At 39.7% G+C, this 19,456-nt stretch overlaps 1 long non-coding RNA gene across 1 annotated transcript; it reads right to left on the minus strand.

Moving 5' to 3' along the window:
* Positions 1–6,704: 6,704 nt before the first annotated feature.
* LOC140560357 (uncharacterized) lies at positions 6,705–19,417 on the minus strand. The gene is made up of 3 exons (XR_011979959.1): positions 19,350–19,417; positions 12,732–12,965; positions 6,705–6,781 (listed from the first exon to the last, which is right to left on the minus strand). It is a non-coding gene; the product is annotated as an uncharacterized lncRNA (long non-coding RNA).
* Between the last annotated feature and the right edge of the window lie 39 nt (positions 19,418–19,456).

Below are 19,456 nucleotides of genomic sequence, written 5' to 3' on the forward strand. Positions count from 1 at the left end.
TTAGTAGTTAAGAATATGATAGAATGACACGTGGAATCCCCCGGGGATCAATTCTTGGACCTTAACTATTCAATTTATATTTGCTCCTTTCGTGCCAAATTCTAATGGAATCCTAAAACACACAGGAACACATAAATCACCCCTTGTGTTCGACAACACAGAGGAATGACTCACAGTATCTGCACACTTTGAGTCCAGGACTCTAAACATTAAAGACTAAGTCCAGGATTTCTGCGTTCAAACAGACTTTGATCTCACCTTTGCCGGCCACATCAAAACAGCCACCAACAAGATCTAGAGAAACTCATTCATGCTTTTATCTCTGCCATTATTGAACACTGGAATGCTGTTTCAATGCTGTAGACTTCATAGTAAGAGCTTTAAACAACTACAGCTGATTCAAATCACTGCTACTGGAACTAGAAGTGACCAAGAAGTCACTCTGTAGTTTGGGTCCAGAAAATAATTTGTGATCTTAAGAATACAGACCCAGTAGATCATTTAGATCTTAGCATACAGGTCAGCTAGGAGAGCCCAAACCTCGGTTGAACCTCAGATGCCGTACAATGCAGTTTCCAACCTAGCTGTGGAACAGTGGACCAGCTCTTTACACTCTCTCAGATAGCTGAGGGGGGCATGGAATTTCACCACTCCATATACACTCCATAACACTCGCATAGTCATGGGCAGGAGGACTTCTGGCTGGGCTCAGTCTTTGTGATAGAATGAGGAGCTCTGTTATCCAAAAGAGGCTCAGAGTAAAGCCGCTACTGAGGTTTTTAGTCATCTTATGAGAACGCCCCCCCATGCCTCCCATTATAGGTGTACCGGGTGCAACCAACTGGGAGGAGACCTCGAAGAGGACCCAGGACTGGCTAGAGGAATTACATTTCCCGGCTGTCCTGGGAGCGTCTTGGGATCCCCCAGTTGGAACTTGCTAGAGACAGGGATGCCTGAGCTTTCTTGCTTGCCCTATTCCCACCGAGACACTGAACTGGATGAGGGGATAAGAAGAAGATGATGATGATAGTGATGATGATGATATCAGAGCCCAGAATAAGAACTTAACATAGGCAAGCAGCATTTAGCTTCTGTGCTACACACCACTGGAGGTTTGTACAGATCTCTGTCTTACTGCTGTGCTGAAAATAGTCCACCAGTCAAAAGCATCCAGTCAGAAGTGGTTCTGAGCTTTCAGGACAGAGGTTCTGAGGATGGTGGGCAAGCTAGATGACTGACACCAACTATGCATGGAAAAAGACATAAGAACAGTCCACAACCCAAATAATACCTGATGAATGGGGTTAAAGGGGCAGATAACTTGTGCTTAAACAGATAAGCTATAGTCACTAATTATCAATCAACCACATATAGGGTACATTATATAGACACTAGTATTGGGACACCTACTTCTGAAATTAAAGGTATAAAAGGAGTTGTGTTTTGTTGGAGTAACTGTCTCTATTGCCCAAGGAAGAATGCTTTCTTACTAGATTTACTAGATTTCAGGGCATTAAGATGAGGATTTGATCCCCAAAGCATGTTACGAAGCATCATCATTCCAAAGAACATAGCTCCACTGCTCCACAAATCAATGCTGGGGGTCTTTATTGGGGGGAGTCCTATTCTATTCCATTGACAATCAGTTATAATTAAATATTTAAAATTGTATATTAGCATTGCATTTATTACTTGACATTATGTAGATTCCTGCATGTGACATAACAAATTAATTAAACAAAATAATAACTTCCAGAAAAACTGATTATAAAATCACACAGATGAAATTTGGAAATTGGTCAGAGCACACACATTTGGTAAATGTGCTGACATTAGATTTTCCCTATTCTATGGTCAGGAGAGGACAAGGAAGAATGAATGGTCTTAATAATAATAACTAATAAGGATATTAGATATTAACTTGACTTTCTTGAGTTTTTTAATTGAGGTTTGGCACTGGAACTGGTTTAAATTTAACAAGGACATTTTTGTCCTTAGATCACTAGAAAAGCCTCCCCCAAAACATTCGACAAGAATGTTTGTTATCTGTCAGTGAGCTCAGTCCTGTTGCAGGAAAGGTAAGGCTTCAGGAATTTCTGACTCAGGGTTTATTACTCCTGAAATTGACCAACTTTAGTTCTAGTCTCCACCTGATGGCAGTATGAATAAACTTAGTAGTTGTAACTGCTGTATTTGGCCACTAGAGGAACACCATCCTTTTAATGTTGTAAGATTAACATGCTAATTAATATTAGTACCAAGCAAAATAAACTAACACAAGGCCAGCATGCACTCCTCTTGTTGTAGAGGAGTTCATTTGTAGTTCCTTTGGGTCATATCATTGTTAAGGGGTTATCTTATGAATCAAGTGCACCAGACACATAAAGCCTGTTTGAACTAGTAAATGTAACTTCCTCATTTGGCCACTAGAGGTACACAGTTCTTCTCATAGTATCTCAAGTGAAAGTAAGTTCATAAGCACCTTGTAATATGAGCTAACTAGGACAAGACCATTAAGCATACTTCTTGCTCCGGGGAATAGACCTTCTTCTAAGCCAAAAGCACTTCATGTCATATAAGTGTTTAACTGGTCTTAATGTCGTAAGAGAGTAAAGTATTTATAAATGCATCTTCATATTTAGACATGAACAAGTCTGTAAGTGGCAAGTCAAGTAAAACCTAAGGCCCCAGTTGAATGGCAAGGAAAACAAAGTAGTTCATTAACTGTAGGTTACCTGAGGGGTATACTTCCATTTCTGATACATGGACTATGGTGACTAAGTGATTCAGTCAAAGTAAAGCAAGAGAGATGCTTAGTCAACTCACAAGATCCCTATCTTGGACCACCAATAGAAAACAATGGCAAGCAAAAGGAAAACGGTCTTCTGACAGCACTGACAATGGCACTTTGCGTGCATCCCTTTATGAACAGTACATGGCTCAATGCTGGTCCTTGTCACTCTAAGATACTCTACAATTCTTAAAATGTGCTAACTAATGAAGCAACAAAGACATATACAGCTGTAGACAGAAGACCTTGATACCTCTATCAGCAATTAAGGTTACCTCTACCTCTAAGGTGGCAACTATCCTGACTATGCTGATTATGCTCCAAACTATGCAAAACCAGACAACCATGCTGTAATCTTGCACACTATCTTGCCTGACAGAATCACAAACCTTCTGTGAAATGCTGTTCCCGGTATTGTTCCTGATTAAGAACTGACAAGCCAAACAAACCAGTGAGAGTGGAAGAGGACGCTCCTGAACAGTGCAAATGGAGGAGAAGATCTCTGGAACTGTGTGAAATAGGGGAGAGCATTCAAGAGCAGGGCTGTCCATTCTTCTCCGCAAAAAGAGCCGGTAAGGCTGCAGGTCTTGATTCTGAACAAGCCGGAGAACACCTAGTTCCACTTGTTCAATGAGTTGCTCTCAATCTGTGAACAACTGGTTAGGGATGCTCCTGCTTTGCTGGGATGAAAACCTGCAGCCACACACTTTGAGGATAAAACTGGGCACTCCTCTTACAGTGCCCAGGGGTGCCCAACCATTTACAGAGATCCATGTCCAAGCCAACGGTGACAGTGGCAAGAAAATAGTCCCTCAAGTCAAGAGGAAGAAACCTTGTGAGGAACCAAGGTTCAAAAAGGGAACCCATCCTCTGGTCTACACATTAATCTAGGGGGAACACTGCCACAAGTCAGTTGTGTAACTTGCACAAGATCCATCTAGGCATTAAGATCTATCTATTATTGACTCCAGGTTTTTACCAAACATACCTCTTAGATTTGATGTGAATGTAAGAACGTTCATCAAGTGAGACCCTACAGAGCAGGGACACCAAACCAAGGTTCTAGAGGGTGACATGATGTCAACATTAAGAGGTTTTCCTGCTCTAATAACCTGACTCGATACAAGAATATAGTGGATCACTTGTTCAATCAAGCAAAGCTGAATTCTAATGACACCCATGAGATAAAGGTCACTTCTAATGACCATGACCAGGAAATTGTAGGTTACTTTTTAATCATTGAGACTGATACCCGACGATAATAGCAGACTGCATTTCAGTCACATTCTTTAAATATATTTATATATAATAATGCTATAATAATGTAGTGTCTTGTATTGCCTACAGACCTGTTATAGGCACTTCCCTTGGAGGATCTTCTTCCCAGAACTTCCCAGAACTGTCGGCTGTCAGTTTCTTTTAGGACAGCAGCAATATGCCCTTCTGGAGAGAAAGAACAGAACAGGGAATAAGAAAGAAAGTTTTCTTTGCTGCTACTAAAAAAATTGCATCTATTTTAGATGCCTACCAATGCCAACAGGTGGCGCCAAAAGATACAAATATGCATTGTATTGCTACATAAACCTAGAATAAACATTCACTTCATTCATCTTTTTCTTCCTGGTCAGGGTGGCAGTGGGTCCAGAACCTACCCGGAATCCTTGAGTGCAAGGTAGGAATACCGTTAGACAGGGTGCCAGTCCATCATAGGGTCCCTCTTTACCCCTTCCTGGGATTTAAAGTTACATTTACTCACATGCTCATTCATGGTCCTGCAGATCTACCACCCAGGAGAGTTCAGATCTACCACTTACACCTAGGGACAACTTCCTATAGCCAATTCACTTACCACATGGCTTTGGGAAGTGCAAGGAAACCGCAGTACTCGAAGGAAACTCACGTGGACACAGGAAGAACCCACCAAACTCCTCAAAAACAAAGGGCCAAATGCACACAAACCCACAACCCAGGCCCCGGGAGCTGTGCAGCACACACACTACCCACTGTGCCACCGTACCACCTAGAAGAAACCCCAAAGAAAGATTTGGGGAAATGTTACAAGGCGAGGAGTACAGGGTAATCGCACAAATAAAAAATAATCCATCTTCTTCGTCCTGGTCAGGGTTGCAGTAGGTCCCGAATCTACCTGGGATCCCTGGGTGCAAGGCAGGAATACCCCTGGACAGGGTTCCAGTCCATCGCAGGGCACCATACACACCCAACCTGGAAATCAAAGTTGCTGGGATTCCTTAGTGCTTGAGAAACCTCTGGAATACGCCATTCAATAATTCTGGTGCTATGTAGACTAATCAGACTCTCACCTGCAAATCAAGGTTACATGTATTCATGTGCTCATTCATGGTCCTGAAGCTCTACAATCTTGAAGAGGTCACCTCGATCAGGCATGGCAGGTTTGAAGTTGAACTCTGCAGGGTGATAGATCACCAGCATCAACTAATTCTAGCTACAGACTCCCGAATTTTAGAGCAACAAAGGTTTCACAACTTTGTACCTTCTAGTAAGATTGGTGAGGTCTGTAAAATTGAGAGGAGAAAACTGGAAACTAGTATCCTAACTTCCATCAAGAATACTTGGCACTGGAGTCTTCAAGAAGCCATTGTAACATCAGTCCAATATTGGAAATTGCTTAGAAGAGAATTTCACTACACTTACCGAGCAGTTTAGTAGGAAGACCTGTACCTGTTCTACTTTATGCAATAATTTGATCTGCCAATTGTCCAAATCTCAGTGATTTTGAGAGTGGCACGATTGTTGGTGCCAGACAGGCTGGTTTGAGCAGTTCTAGAACTGCTGATTTCCTTGAGTTTCAGCGCAACAGAGTTTACTCAAAGTCATGCAATAAAGAAACACATCTACTGAACTGCCTTGTTGATGAGAGAAGTCAACTGGCCAGACTTGTTCAAGCTACAGTAGATAGCCTACAGTAACTCAGATAACCATTGTGCCATTGCGGTGAGCAGAAAAGCAGAATGCATAACAGGTCAAACCTTGAGACAGATTAGATGGGCAGAAGACCATGCCAGGTTCCACTTCTTTCAGTCAAGCCCAGAAAGCTGAGGCTGCAGTGAGTACAAGCTCACAAAAACTGGACTGTTGAAGACTGGTAAAAATGAGACTGGTCTAATGAAGCAAATTTCTGCTTAGGCACATAGATGGTAAGGTCAAAATTTGACATCAACAGCATGAAACCATTGAACCAACCTGGACAGCTGACAAAAGTCAGGCTGGGTCCATGGATTCATGCTGGTGATGCCAAATTGATTCGATTGAATGCCACAGCCTTTTTGAGCATTGTTGCTGACCATGTGCTTCCCTTCTTGACCACAATTTACACATCATCGATTTACAGCATGATACTACACCATGTCACAAAGAAAAGGTCCTCCCTAATTGATTTCGGGAACATGACAGTTCAGTGTTCCTTAGTGGCCTTCACTGTCACAGTCAACATGGACTGCTCACGTCTTTTGATATTTATCTGGACTGTATCCTGATAAGATTTTAGCCACATGCATTTACACTTGGTCGTCAAATGGGTCTCTGGTTAGTCAGACTGAAATCCAATTGCTGGGTGGGGCGGGACATGCAGATTTGCTTGTTGCGCTTCATTAGAGTTTTGGTTGAACTGGGAGGGATTTTGGTTGTCAAATTCATCTTGGAGAGAAGGATGTGTTTACACTGCTATAACATGTGGCTCAAATGCGTCTCAGACCTTCTCCTGAAGTGGGATTTGTATCTTGGGTGCGTTTACACTTACAGCATAGGTAACATAGGTAACAAAGAAAGTTGCCAAAGAGTCACATCTGGCATAGTTTGATACATAGCAAGATACATTTAGAGAAGATATCATTTAAGAAAATCCAAAATTGTTAAAATACCACCTTTCAATGCCTTGCAGGTGAAATACCACCAATTAACAGGTCATCTTGCTCATCTTCAAGGAATCTTTGGTAACAGTCAGGATGTATCCTGTAAGGAAAGACAAAGAAACACACGAAAATGTTTTTTGTTTTTTTTCTTCACTAGAACAATTGCACTACACGAGAAACAGTGTTTTCCTCATATGGAAAACTGTTAATTCCTAAATCAAAGGTTTTATGTGGTTACATGAACCTGATTTAGGGAGCCACAAGAATTTTTTGTCTGCTGGGAGTGATTCCTGAACATGATTGAAATCCTCTGAAAAAACAGAGGATTTCAGGAGGACGTTTTGTGGACCCGCAAAATCTTCTTCCTCTGAAACACTTGATTCAGTTCATGAGGTGCTTGAAAATGATCTGGTTAGGATCAGGTAGGGGGATACGTGAAACTGTGCAGGCTATCCAATGGGTCACCAGGACTGGAGAGCTTCTGGAGGAACATTCAGGTTTCCGACCTACAGGTTTCACATGTGGTGTGAGAGGCAGCTTGAAAAGATGGAAGCATGTGTTAACTTACACTATCCCAGGTCAACATAGTGTCAGAACAAGCTTATCTAAAGTGGTGGCGCAACAGATAACACCACTACTTGCCAATAAACTACCACACCATGTGGGAGGCTGGGGTTCGATTCCTGGTCTGGATAGCTGTGTGGGGCTACACCAGTAAGGGTCCTTGGAAAAGACTATGAATGCTACATTAGAGAGGAGCGTCAGCTAAATCTCGCAATTTGCAAAGCTGAGAATGGCTGAAGTTAGGGACAGGTGGATTTGCATCTTGCTTGTGAGATCCTGATGTGGGTTTCTTGACAATTCTTTACCTTTCAATGATGGACACAAAAACTTTCCTCGTCCAGAGACTTTAGTCTGCTAAACGTGAGCGTGTGTGTGTGTGTTTATATGTGGGTTCTATCTCTTTTTGTGTAGAATCAAGGTTCCACTTGCTGCCCCTTTTGAATGTGCTATACAAATAAAGGTCACACTTTAAGCAGGAGACCTAAGCTTAGAAGCACTTTTGTTGCCTTTGTCAGATTCTAAATATGAATATCTGTAGAAATGTCCTTCCTAGTCAAATTTGATTCATGTTACTAACCATATTGTGAGTGTGGCTACACTTTTAAAACTACAAAACAATACTGAAAGCTAAGTATAATGATATAAGAAAATCCTGTTTAAGGAAACTGCAGAACTCAAGTGCAAATGCACATATCATATACGGACAAAAGTATTGGGACACCTGCTCATTCATTACTTCTTCTGAAATCAAGGCTATTAAAAAGAGTTTATACTGCTCTTGTTGGACTGTCTCTATTCTCCAGGGAAGAAGGCTTTCTACTACACTCTGAAACATTGCTGGGAGGATTTGATTGCAATCAGCGACAAGAGTCTTAGTAAAATCAGAATGTTGGATGATCACCATCCCACCTCATCTCCAACTCCCCAGCTCGTCCCAAAGTATTGGATGGCAAACCAGAGAACATAGTTCCACTGCTCCACACCTTGACACTTTCTACCCCTCTTGCCCATGCCTGGCATAAGACTAGGTACTAATAGGTTCATGTTTATCTGCTCCAGAGAGTCTTATTCTGTTGGAAAAACTTCATATATATATATATATATGTCATTCCATAAATATGGAATATATCATTCCAAATTAAAAAAATCTTTCTATATAAAGAATGTATAAATATCATTATATATTATAAATATATAATTTAAAATAATAATATACATAATTTATAATGTAATTATTTTAACTTTTAGATTTTTTTTTTTGCTACAATTGGATGTGCAGCACTTGGATGTTGCTGCAACTTCCATGTCATATTACTCAATAAGGGAATAAACTCCAAAGTCTACCAATGTCTGTTTTAACTGCATCATCTAGGTCCAACAAAATCATGTTGGATCTAGACTTATGATTTGGCCTCTTGGAACAGCGACCTAGAAGCGTTGCCTTGTACTTTGACACAGCAAAATGTTGATTAGGTAAGATGGTATAGTAGTTATGTTGCCCAAAGAACTGGCATATCTGTCTGCCTAAGGAAGTTTTTAAAAATTGGCTAGTTCCAATAAGGTTAAACAGGTTCCTTACGTACCGTGAACATTACTGCTACTGCTTTGCTACCATTTGCATAGTTAAGCACATGAGGAATCAGCAGCAGCACAAGAGGAGTTAGTATAGAGTTCTCACAATGAGGACAAAGACTGGTAGATTTATCTAGTGAGTGATCCAGTGTGAGCTTGCCTTGAGTACAGCTCAAGGAATTAATGTCACAGGCGATGTTGTTCTCTCTAAACCCCCTCTGGCTCAAAGCTTCCAACTCACATAATTTCCTAAGGAGACCTAATTCTTTAAGGTTCAAGTGGATGGAAACTACTAGGCTGCCTCGGGAGGTGCTTAAGCCGTGGTGAACGTTAGTTTCACTGACCAGAGAAGGTCTGCAAGTATTAGGCTACCTGGTCAGAGGGGAGAGTGATAGGTCACACAAAGGACAAAGCTAATGCTTGTACATTAAATTAATGAAAATGTATTTGCTGCCTGTTTAATAAAGGACTTTACCTGATGTTTAATTTTTGTACTGTAACCCTTCCTCTAAAGCAACACATACTGTTTGAAAACAGAGTCCTTAGATAATTACAATAGGAATACTGATTTAACTGTGTAATTTTTAAGGTTGTCAACTGCAAAACTGATATACAAAGTCCTTGTAGACTGAGAGAATTTAGCATTTGGTTTCTGGTCCTGTGTAGCGCTGCCCTCTGGTGGATGGGAGCTGTAGTGAAGGCTGCAGGCCTTTAGGAAAAAGAATTTAATGGTGCTTTTCGAAACAGTCATTGTCAACATTTCATTGCAATACAAATAATATCATATGAATTCCATGTTATTATTTTAGTTATTTGCATTTTTCTATTTAATTTTTGTATATTTACTGGACATAAGTATAAACAAATAATAATATAAATAAATAATATAAATAATATTTTCATATTTAACTCCAGTTCAAATAGCATTATTTTGTTATTACTGTTTTTTTACCCAATATATCCATATATCCCCCTAATTTAGCCTGACACTAGGAGGGTGAGGACAAGCACATGCCTCCTCCCATACATGTGAAGTCAGTCACCGCCTCTTTTCGAACTGCAGCCAATGCAGTATCACAATGCAGCCGACAAGCTTGGAGGAAAGCACCAGATCCCCAGCACCAGACGCCTGCATCGGCCAGCATCACAATAGGAGTGATGGGGAAGAGAGCGCCATCTACCGACTTAAGGATTTCTCAGGATCCAGCTGCAAAGAAGCTTGACCTGGGGCTCGACCTTGCGATCCTCGGGCCACAGTGTCACAGGTCTTAAATGTTGGACACTTTTTGCATATTTTGCACAATAAAGTTTGCACTCAGCCATGCTCACATCTGTGCTGCACACCAGCCGTGCTCTTATATCCAATGTCTAGTTTTATATTGTGCACATTTTCTATATTGTGTATTTATTTTTTTATTATATACATATATCTTTTATTACCTTCTCTTATTGCTTAATGTTACCTTATCACACCTTATCAAAGCACTTTACTACTAGTTATATTGTGTATGACCAGGAATGTGATAAAGGATCTTGATTTGATTTGAATTCTGAATGTGAAGGAGAGATTATACCACAATTTAATTTCTGCATAATTATTTACCTAAATCTTCCCCATAAATGACCAGCTTATTGTTATTTGTGTATGTAGTATATTATTAAACATGCAATAACCAAAGTACTGTGAAAAGGGTTTAGGCACCTGTGAATTTGATAAGCATTAAAAAGCTTATCTGGGCAGTAAATGTTTAATTACTCAGTTAAACACTAATATTGTAATTAATACAAATATTCCTGCAGAATGTCCATCACTGTGCTCATTAAAACATCTCCAAAGTTCTCCTCATGGAGTCTAGTATTATTTATAGTCATCATCCAACACCTGGTTTGGTAAATCAGAGCTTAAAAATGATAAATCGAACACATGCATGCTGTGCAGTTCTGGCTGGGATGGGGGCGTCCAGGACAAACCTGGAACCAAGCTTTGTTCTTCAGACTAGCTCACAAGAACCCCACTACTTTATTCAGAATGAGAAGCTCTTGTTCTTTTTTACTGGATTTATGTTTACCTGCATTTATTCTAATGTGATCTGGAGCTTCTGCAGGAAAACTCTCTTACTGTTGATAGAAATGCTTTAAAATAATGTGCTTAGGTGCCTAGGGGCAGTGGTGGCTCAGTGGTTAGAGCGCCGGGATATTGATAACATGGTTGTGGGTTCGGTTCCCGGGCTCGGCAAGCTGCCACTGTTGGGCCCTTGAGCAAGGCCCTTTACCCTTTCTGCTCCCCGGGTGCTGGAGTTGGCTGCCCACCGCTCTGGGTGTGTGTGTGTTCACTACCAGATGGGTTAAATGCGGAGGACACATTTCGCTGTACAGTGACAAATACGTGCACTTTTACCTTTAAAACCTCTGCACAGCACTATAGTACTATATTATGATTATAGGAGAACAATTTAAATAGGACTATGTCCTCTTTACAGTGTTTAAAATACTTTAACATCACATTTAATATGCATATAACTAAAGATTAAGACACCTCACAATCTAGTATTACATTATTTAATGAATTATTGTATTGACTAATTATAATAAGACAGTAAATAATGCAAAACTTAAATAAAATTAAATCATTTATTAGGTAAATGTGCAAAACCAAACCCAGTAACACAACCTGTGGTCAGCAGCACAACACGGGCTACTGAAATTGCATGTCCTCGCAATGTTACCTTATCACACCTTATCAAAGCACTTCACTACTAGTTATATTGTGTATAACCAGGAATGTGATAAAGGATCTTGATTTGATTTGAATTCTGAATGTGAAGGAGAGATTATACCACAATTTCAATTCTGCTTAATTATTCACCAAATCTTTCCCATAAATGACCAGCTTACTGTTATTTGTGTATGTAGTATATTATTAAACATGCAATAACCACAGTACTGTAAAAAGGGTTTAGGCACCTGTGAATTTGAATTAGCATTAAAAAGCTTATCTGGGCAGTAAGTGTTTAATTACTCAGTTAAACACTAATATTAGAATAAATAAATAACTAATAGCATTCCTGCAGAAAGTCGTGGTTTTCCTTCACTGTGTTCATTAAAACATCTCCAAAGTTCTCCTCATGGAGTCTAGTATTATTTATAGTCATCGTCCAACACCTGGTTTGGTAAATCAGAGCTTAAAAATGATAAATCGAACACATGCATGCTGTGCAGTGCTGGCTGGGATGGGGGCGTCCAGGACAAACCTGGAACCAAGCTTTGTTCTTCAGACTAGCTCACAAGAACCCCAATACTTTATTCAGAATGAGAAGCTCTTGTTCTTTTTTACTGGATTTATGTGATGATTTATTTATGTTTACCTGCATCTATTCTAATGTGATCTGGAGCTTCTGCAAGCAAACTCTCTTACTGTTGATAGAAATGCTCTAAATGTAATGCTTAGATGCCTGAAACCTCTGCACAGCACTATAGGACTATATTATGATTATAGGAGAACAATTTAAATAGGACGATGTCCTCTTTACAGTGTTTAAAACCCTTTAACATCACATTTAAGATGCATATAACCACCTCACAATCTAGTATTACATTACTTTATGAATTATTGTATTGACTAATTATAAGACAGTAAGTAATGCAAAACTGAAATGAATTATTAAGTAAAATGCAAAACCAAACCCAGTAACACAATCTGTGGTCAGCAGCACAACACGGGCTACTGACATTGCATGTGCTGGTCCATGCATTTGAACATATTTAGTATGTAGCAGCATCATTTTGCATTAGCAGATATGTTTAATTTCAGTGTTGGATCTAAAATAATATTAAGGAAAGCTCTTTTAGCTATCGTTGAAAATGCATGCATTATAAGACAAATGTAGTAAATGAAGAAGTGCTTCATTGCTTACCTGTATTCATGGTTCTGCAGGTCTGCGTTCATGCTCAGTGCACCCCTGCACAACTGACTGCGCTCATCTTCCTCTCTGATTTCTCCCGGATGCTGCTTCCCTGCTCTCCTCTCAGTTCTGCAGGGGTGGAAGAGAGTGAAGGAGAAGCTGCCTTTTATGCAGAGCTGTGTGTGGTGTATCAGTAGCAGCTCTGGATCTCGAGCCAATGGGAGGAAAACATGTGCATGAGACCATCTGCAATGGAAAAACAAATCCGGTAAAGAAGGTGTGGATTTTGCAGTGCAGGGGAGTATCGTCCAGATGCTTGAGGCCCAGGCAACAGATGCACACGTGCTTTACCTAAAACACACATGTACACAAACACACACCTTTCTATCTTCACACACACTCTCTCTCTCTGCATGTGGCTGAAGCTTAATCCAGAATGGCACTGGAGGTTAAAGCTTTTACTGGAGCTTTTGTTAGCTTTTGGCATCAGAAATCCTTGGCGCTGAAATGACCCAAATAAGGACAAATGCAAAGACGCCCAAACATCTCTAGGCTTTGTTTGGTGAAAAAGTGGCACTGAATGTGGATCACAGTTGATTTTTTGACAATAAAGACAGAGAAAAGTGTTGACTTGAGCTGTTTTAGCCATGATTTGGATAGAAATCTAGTCGTAAATTAGGATAACTTGATCAGAATTGAGTTCCTGGAGTCCCACTCTTCCTTGGAAAGTGATGAGCGGTGATGACTTTTCTCCTTTTCACTTCAGTGAATAGATTGGCCACATTAACCTCTGTTCTGCCTGACAGCGTGCCATTGAACTAATCCGCCAAGGGTTGTAAGCCCTCGATGAGCTCGGCCAGACATCTGTGAATGGACACCTGTAACTTTTAGGCTATTTGTGAACTAAGCCATGCTTCGCCCATTCTTATTCACAGAACTAAGCACAGGTGGTCGATATCTGAGCCTGAATTAGCAGAGCTCAACTTTATCACAACTTTAACTGAGAGACAGGTGGATTTCTCTTTAAAGCTTCTTTAAAAGTCTACTTTTAGACAGAGCAAATGTTGCATTTGACCTGAGGAGCCTGTGGATCAGGCCATTACAAGATGCTGCAGTGTGGCAAAACTGCTGATTTGCGAATTTAAGCCACGTGCAAATGCATACACACAGGCTGTGGACATACACTATATGTCCAAATGTTTGTAGACACCTGTTTATCCAACGTTTCTACCAGTGGTGGAGCGGGGGGTGGCTTATGAGGCTCAAGCCCCGGATGATTGTTCAAATTATGTTTTTTTCAATTTAAATCACAGTTTACACTTCTGAAACACTCAAGCCAATATTAACAGTAAGAGATAAGATACACATTGTATAATAATCTCATTAAAAGGAATGAAAACATAAAGGTATGTTTTTAGGGGTTTACATTATCACACAGAAGAGTGAGGGGAAGTATGGTTATGGACATTTGGGCTAAGCCCCGGATGTTTAAAATGTCTGGCTCCGCCCCTCGTTTCTACTGAAATCAAAAGTGTTAATAGGGAGTTTGCTTCATTAACAATGTAACATCTATATCCAAAGGTACTGGAGCTCTAACACTCCACAACCCAATGCTGGGGATTTTATTCTCCTCTAGCTGACACTTGGCACTGGGCACAGTGACCTTAGGCTCATGTTTGGCTGCTCCATTGAGTCCCATATATGTGGAGTGCTTTTCTATGGAGACTATACAAGCTGTGTGCATAACTGAACACGTCTGTCCGCAAAAGGTGCATCTTAAATTAGCTAAATACTCTAATTAGAAATAGTGTGCCAAAACTGTAAGCAATATAATGATACACATACATGAATAAATGCGAGCATACTTATGGTGCAGAAATAAACACATGGTGTGCCAGTGGGAACTGGGCTCAGAACAACCTTTTCCTTTATAATCCAGAGTAGGGTTGCAAAAGTTGGGAAATTTACCATGGGAATTAACAGGAATTAACGGGTAATTATGTATATTAACGAGAATTAATGGGAATAAAATGGGAATATTCAAAGCTAAAGGTGAGAAACTTGAGTATTTGGTATAAAACAAACTGAAACATAATCTTGGCTAAAATAATTAGATATGATACCAAAACTAGCCAAAATAGCAAAGCTGCTCCTCAATCCCAGACACATGGTACATTACACACTGCAAGGCTATTGAGAGCACACCTCCTGCATGCACTAGCTATCTTTTTTTATTTGATGTTAATAATTAATGATGAATATTTAATAGGTATTACTTCTTGGTTACAGAAACCCATTGAGGCAAAAAATTTGAAAAAATTGATTTACGAGATAGCAACTAGGATATTTCACCTTGATTTAATAGTTGCTTAAATGTTTCAATGCTGTTACTGTCAACAAAACCAATCATCTGGACATATGCTGTAATGTGCTGGAGGAATGAACAGTGCATGCAGGGGCTGGGGTCTCAGTAGCCCTGCAGTGTGTAATGTGCCATGTGCCTGGTATTGAGGAGCAGCTTTGCTTTTCAACTGTTTTTGGTATCATATTTTTGGTATCATAGCCAAGATTATTCTTCAGTATATGTAAGTTTCTCACCTTAAGGTTAGAATATTCCCATTTTATGGCCATTATTTCCAGTTAATTCCCATAATTACCTGTTTATTCCCATGGTAAATGTATTTGTATTGTTATGCCTTCATAAAAAAACAGTACATTGATGATAGTGTATGATAAAGTGCTTTTGAATTATCCAATATTTCCTACTGATTCCAATACATTCCCCAAATTTCCAATGGAAAAAGTTCCAATGGAAAGATACCAGTAAATAACTGGAAATGTATCAGGACATTTTCCACTCCTTTGGAACCTTAGCCCAGAGTCGTCAAAAAGGCAGTTCTACACATGATGGAATGTGTATGGTTGTGTTTATGTGTGTGTGTGTGTGTGTGTGTGTGTGTGTGTGTAGCGTGAAGTTGAAAGGGAGAGAGCGAGAGCTTATTAAGGCTGTATTCTGGGTCTTCAACTGGCATATGGCTGTAGCATCTGCCTGAGAATAAGCTCTCAGTATCTGACTCCACTGACTACTACACTCACTCACACTCACTCACAAACACACACACACACACACACACAGCATCAACTCTCATTCACAATCTGCTCCTGATTAAAGGCTACATGCTCTCAATGAGACCGAGAGCAAGAGCGAGAGAGCAAGAGAGAGCGAGAGAGCGAGAGAGAGAGAGAGAGAGAGAGAGAGAGAGAGAGAGAGAGAGAAAGCTATCAAACGTGCACTAGCGTACACCAACCAGCCACTTCATTAACACCACCTCCTTTTTCTACACTTATTGTCCATTATTGTATGAGCTCCACTTCCCATATATGAGCACTGTGTAGGTCTGCCCAGGGTGAAAGGAGGCATACTTTGTTAGCCTCCTTTCACCCTGTTCTTCAACAGTCAGGACCCAACATGACCTCCACAGAGCAAGTGTGTGTTGCACTGCTACGAGTGGATCAGATTTTTTAAACACCTTAGCGTCACTGCTGGAAACAGTCCAACCAGCCTTAAATATCCAGCCAACAGCATCCTGTGGGCAGCCTCGCCTGACCACTGATGAAGGACTAATTGATGAGGATGGCCGACACAAACTGTGCAGCAAGAGATGAGCTAGTGCTAGCAGACTAGACCGTGTTCCAGCTAACTGAGGCTCAAATCACACGTTTAGACTTCTCTTTAATCTAAACTTGCAACTAAGGTGGATCTGTATTTTTCCCCCCACCTGTTTTCAGAGCGTGAGCGTGAACTCCCACAGTGCCCCCCACCCTGTGGCAGTCTTAAATGCACATGAATAAATGAGCAATTTTAGCTGTGTACCCAGCTGTGCACCCAGGTACCCAGATGACCAGGGTAGGGGAATGTTACAGAGAGGCCAACGATCACTGTGAAGGAGCTACAGAGTTCAGTGGCTGAGAATGGAGAGAAGGTGCACCAGCCAATCATATCACAAGCTCTGCATACAACTGGCTTGTATGGGAGGGTAGCTAGAAAGCAGCTGTTGCTGAAGAAGTACCACATCACTTCTTTACAGCTCTTTATTACTTTTAGTACTTTTTTATAGATTTAAAATTTTTAAGAATATTTTTCTTGTCTTAATGGGATACTTTTTAACAGTCTATGTGTTTGTTACGTTATATACCTCTGTTGCTCTCACCATACAAAATTCCTTGTATGTATAAAATACTTTGAAAATACTGAAATAAAGAGATTCTGATCTTCTGATGAATGTAAACGTCTTAACTGTTGCTGTCTTCTCACTGCAGTGTGTGGTTAGCTAGCTGAAGAGATTGTAGCCGATCAGCTAGATTCATTTTTAGCATAGCACCAGCTCACCTATTACCACTTGCCTAGCTTCCATATTCTCCCAATTTTTTTTGTGGGTAGTTTTCCACTCACATTTAAACTGCAGCAAAGGGTGGTTCTAACAAGGACTAGTCCATAGGGGTTGAATACTAATACTAATACTAGTGCATGACAAATAATGAATTTGAACTTTTATGTATTTTTTTAAGAGCATCTAATTGTATTTTGTAAGTTTAAACACTCTTTTGAACTTTGAAACAGTTCTTATTTATAAGACACATCTATTCAGCATGTCCTGCAGGTTAAATAAGTTTATGGCTGCATCCCAAATTGCATACTTCACACTAATACTATAAGGTATAGACTATATACTAATCCTAATAGTGCAGGGTTGGGAGGTTAGTGCTAACGTATTACTGCCTATTTTTGATCCTATAGTTGATCCAGACATGTGTTCCAGTGTGATTAGCTCCTTCCTTTATGTTTCATCACTGTAACCACACTCAAAAACTGTAACTCTGGTTACAATTATGCATCTTGGATATTTGAGTTTACCCAACATTTATCTGTACTGCATGCTTCATATTCAGTATCTCCTCAGTTTTAGTAGGTAGTATGCGATTGGGACGCACTCTGGTTTTAGTCTTTGTCACCTGTTTGGGGAGTGGCCAAAAGCTGTTTCTGCAGTGACTTATTTATTTATTTATTTATTTGTTTGTTTGTTTGTTTAGAATGAACAAAAACGTATATCTCAGTATGATGTGAATTTACACAAATTATTATTAAAAAAACAACAACAAAAAAAAAACATTTACATTTATTTGGTCATTTTTTAACCCAAAAATATCACAGCCAGGTTTATTCACATGTATTCCTGTGCTGAGTTGTTGGGTGCAGTCTTGGCAACCCGGGCCGCTCCCCTGGCTCTCAGCTCCGCAGTCCTGCTCCGCTCCGGGTTTTACGCTGCACTGCCGGGTTTCAATGGAGCGCTTCAGAGCGCGCGCGCACGCACACACACACTAAGCCACACACAGCGCATCACTGCTAGCCTATCAAACTCTGCTACAGGTACTGATCAATTAATAAAGTCCAGAGAAGGTTAGATCCGGACGATGTGACCCTTCCTGACCCTGACCCTGACAGATCTGGACAGACAGAACAGACAGAGGGCCTAAAACATGTATAATAAACCAATACTCACTAACTTAATACAAGCAGACCCATCCAACAACAACAACAACAACAACAATAACAACAATAATAATAACAATAACAACAACAATAATAACAATAACAACAACAATAACAACAATAACAACAACAGCAATAATAATAAGAATAATGATAATAATAATAATAATAATATTTACATTAGCCACAATAAACAGACAGGATGCTCTGTAGTATTTTATTCGTATCCTTAATTTGCTATTATTATTATAATTATAATTATTATTTTATTATTGTTATTATTATAGTAAGTAGTAGTAGTAGTAGTAGTAGTAGTAGTGGTGGTGGTGGTGGTGGTAATAGTTTTATTAGTAATAGTATTATTATTACTAGCACTAGCAGTAATAATAATACTAGTAGTGACAATAGGTTAATTATTATTATTATTATAATTATTATTATTATAATCATTATTATTATCATCATCATCATTATGAATATTATTATTTTTTTTAGTAGTAGTAGAAGTAGTAGTAGTGATGATGGTAAAAGTTTTATTAGTAATATTATTATTATAATTATTATTATTAGTAGTAGTAGTAGTAGTAGTGATGATGGTAAAAGTGTCATTAGTAATATTATTATTATTATTATTATTATTATCATTACTAGTAGTAGTAGTATTATCAGTAATAAGAGAATCCGAGTAGAAGTAGTGGTGGTAATAGTTTTAATAGCAGTCTTTTATTTAAGTTAATCAATTTTCCTTATTTATTATTTATTGTTTGTTTATTTTCTCATGTGTTTATTAAATGATTGTGTTTTTAATGAAATAGTTATGCTGTAATTACCATGAAGCAATACCTGCAAAAACACACACAGCGTTTAACACTGGGGATTTACCTTTACACGATACAGCACAGACAGACCAGACCTGGGGCAGGACCGCTGTGACCGCTGTGACCGCTGTGTGCCGGTGTGAGACCCCCCTCATCACATTTAGACCAGGTACACTCAGTCTTAAAGAGCAGCAAAGTAATGTCTTTACTAAACACACACACACACACACACACACACACACACACTCTGCCCCAGTTTACCTGAACACACCTTCTGTGCGGGGCTGAGAGTTAGCGGTGGTCGCTGGAGCGCAGGCCTCGCGCTGGCCCTTTCTCTTTTTTTCCCCCTTCAAGAAAAACAAAAAGTG

Source organism: Salminus brasiliensis, chromosome 7 (genome assembly GCF_030463535.1).
Source record: "Salminus brasiliensis chromosome 7, fSalBra1.hap2, whole genome shotgun sequence".
NCBI lineage: Eukaryota > Metazoa > Chordata > Actinopteri > Characiformes > Bryconidae > Salminus > Salminus brasiliensis.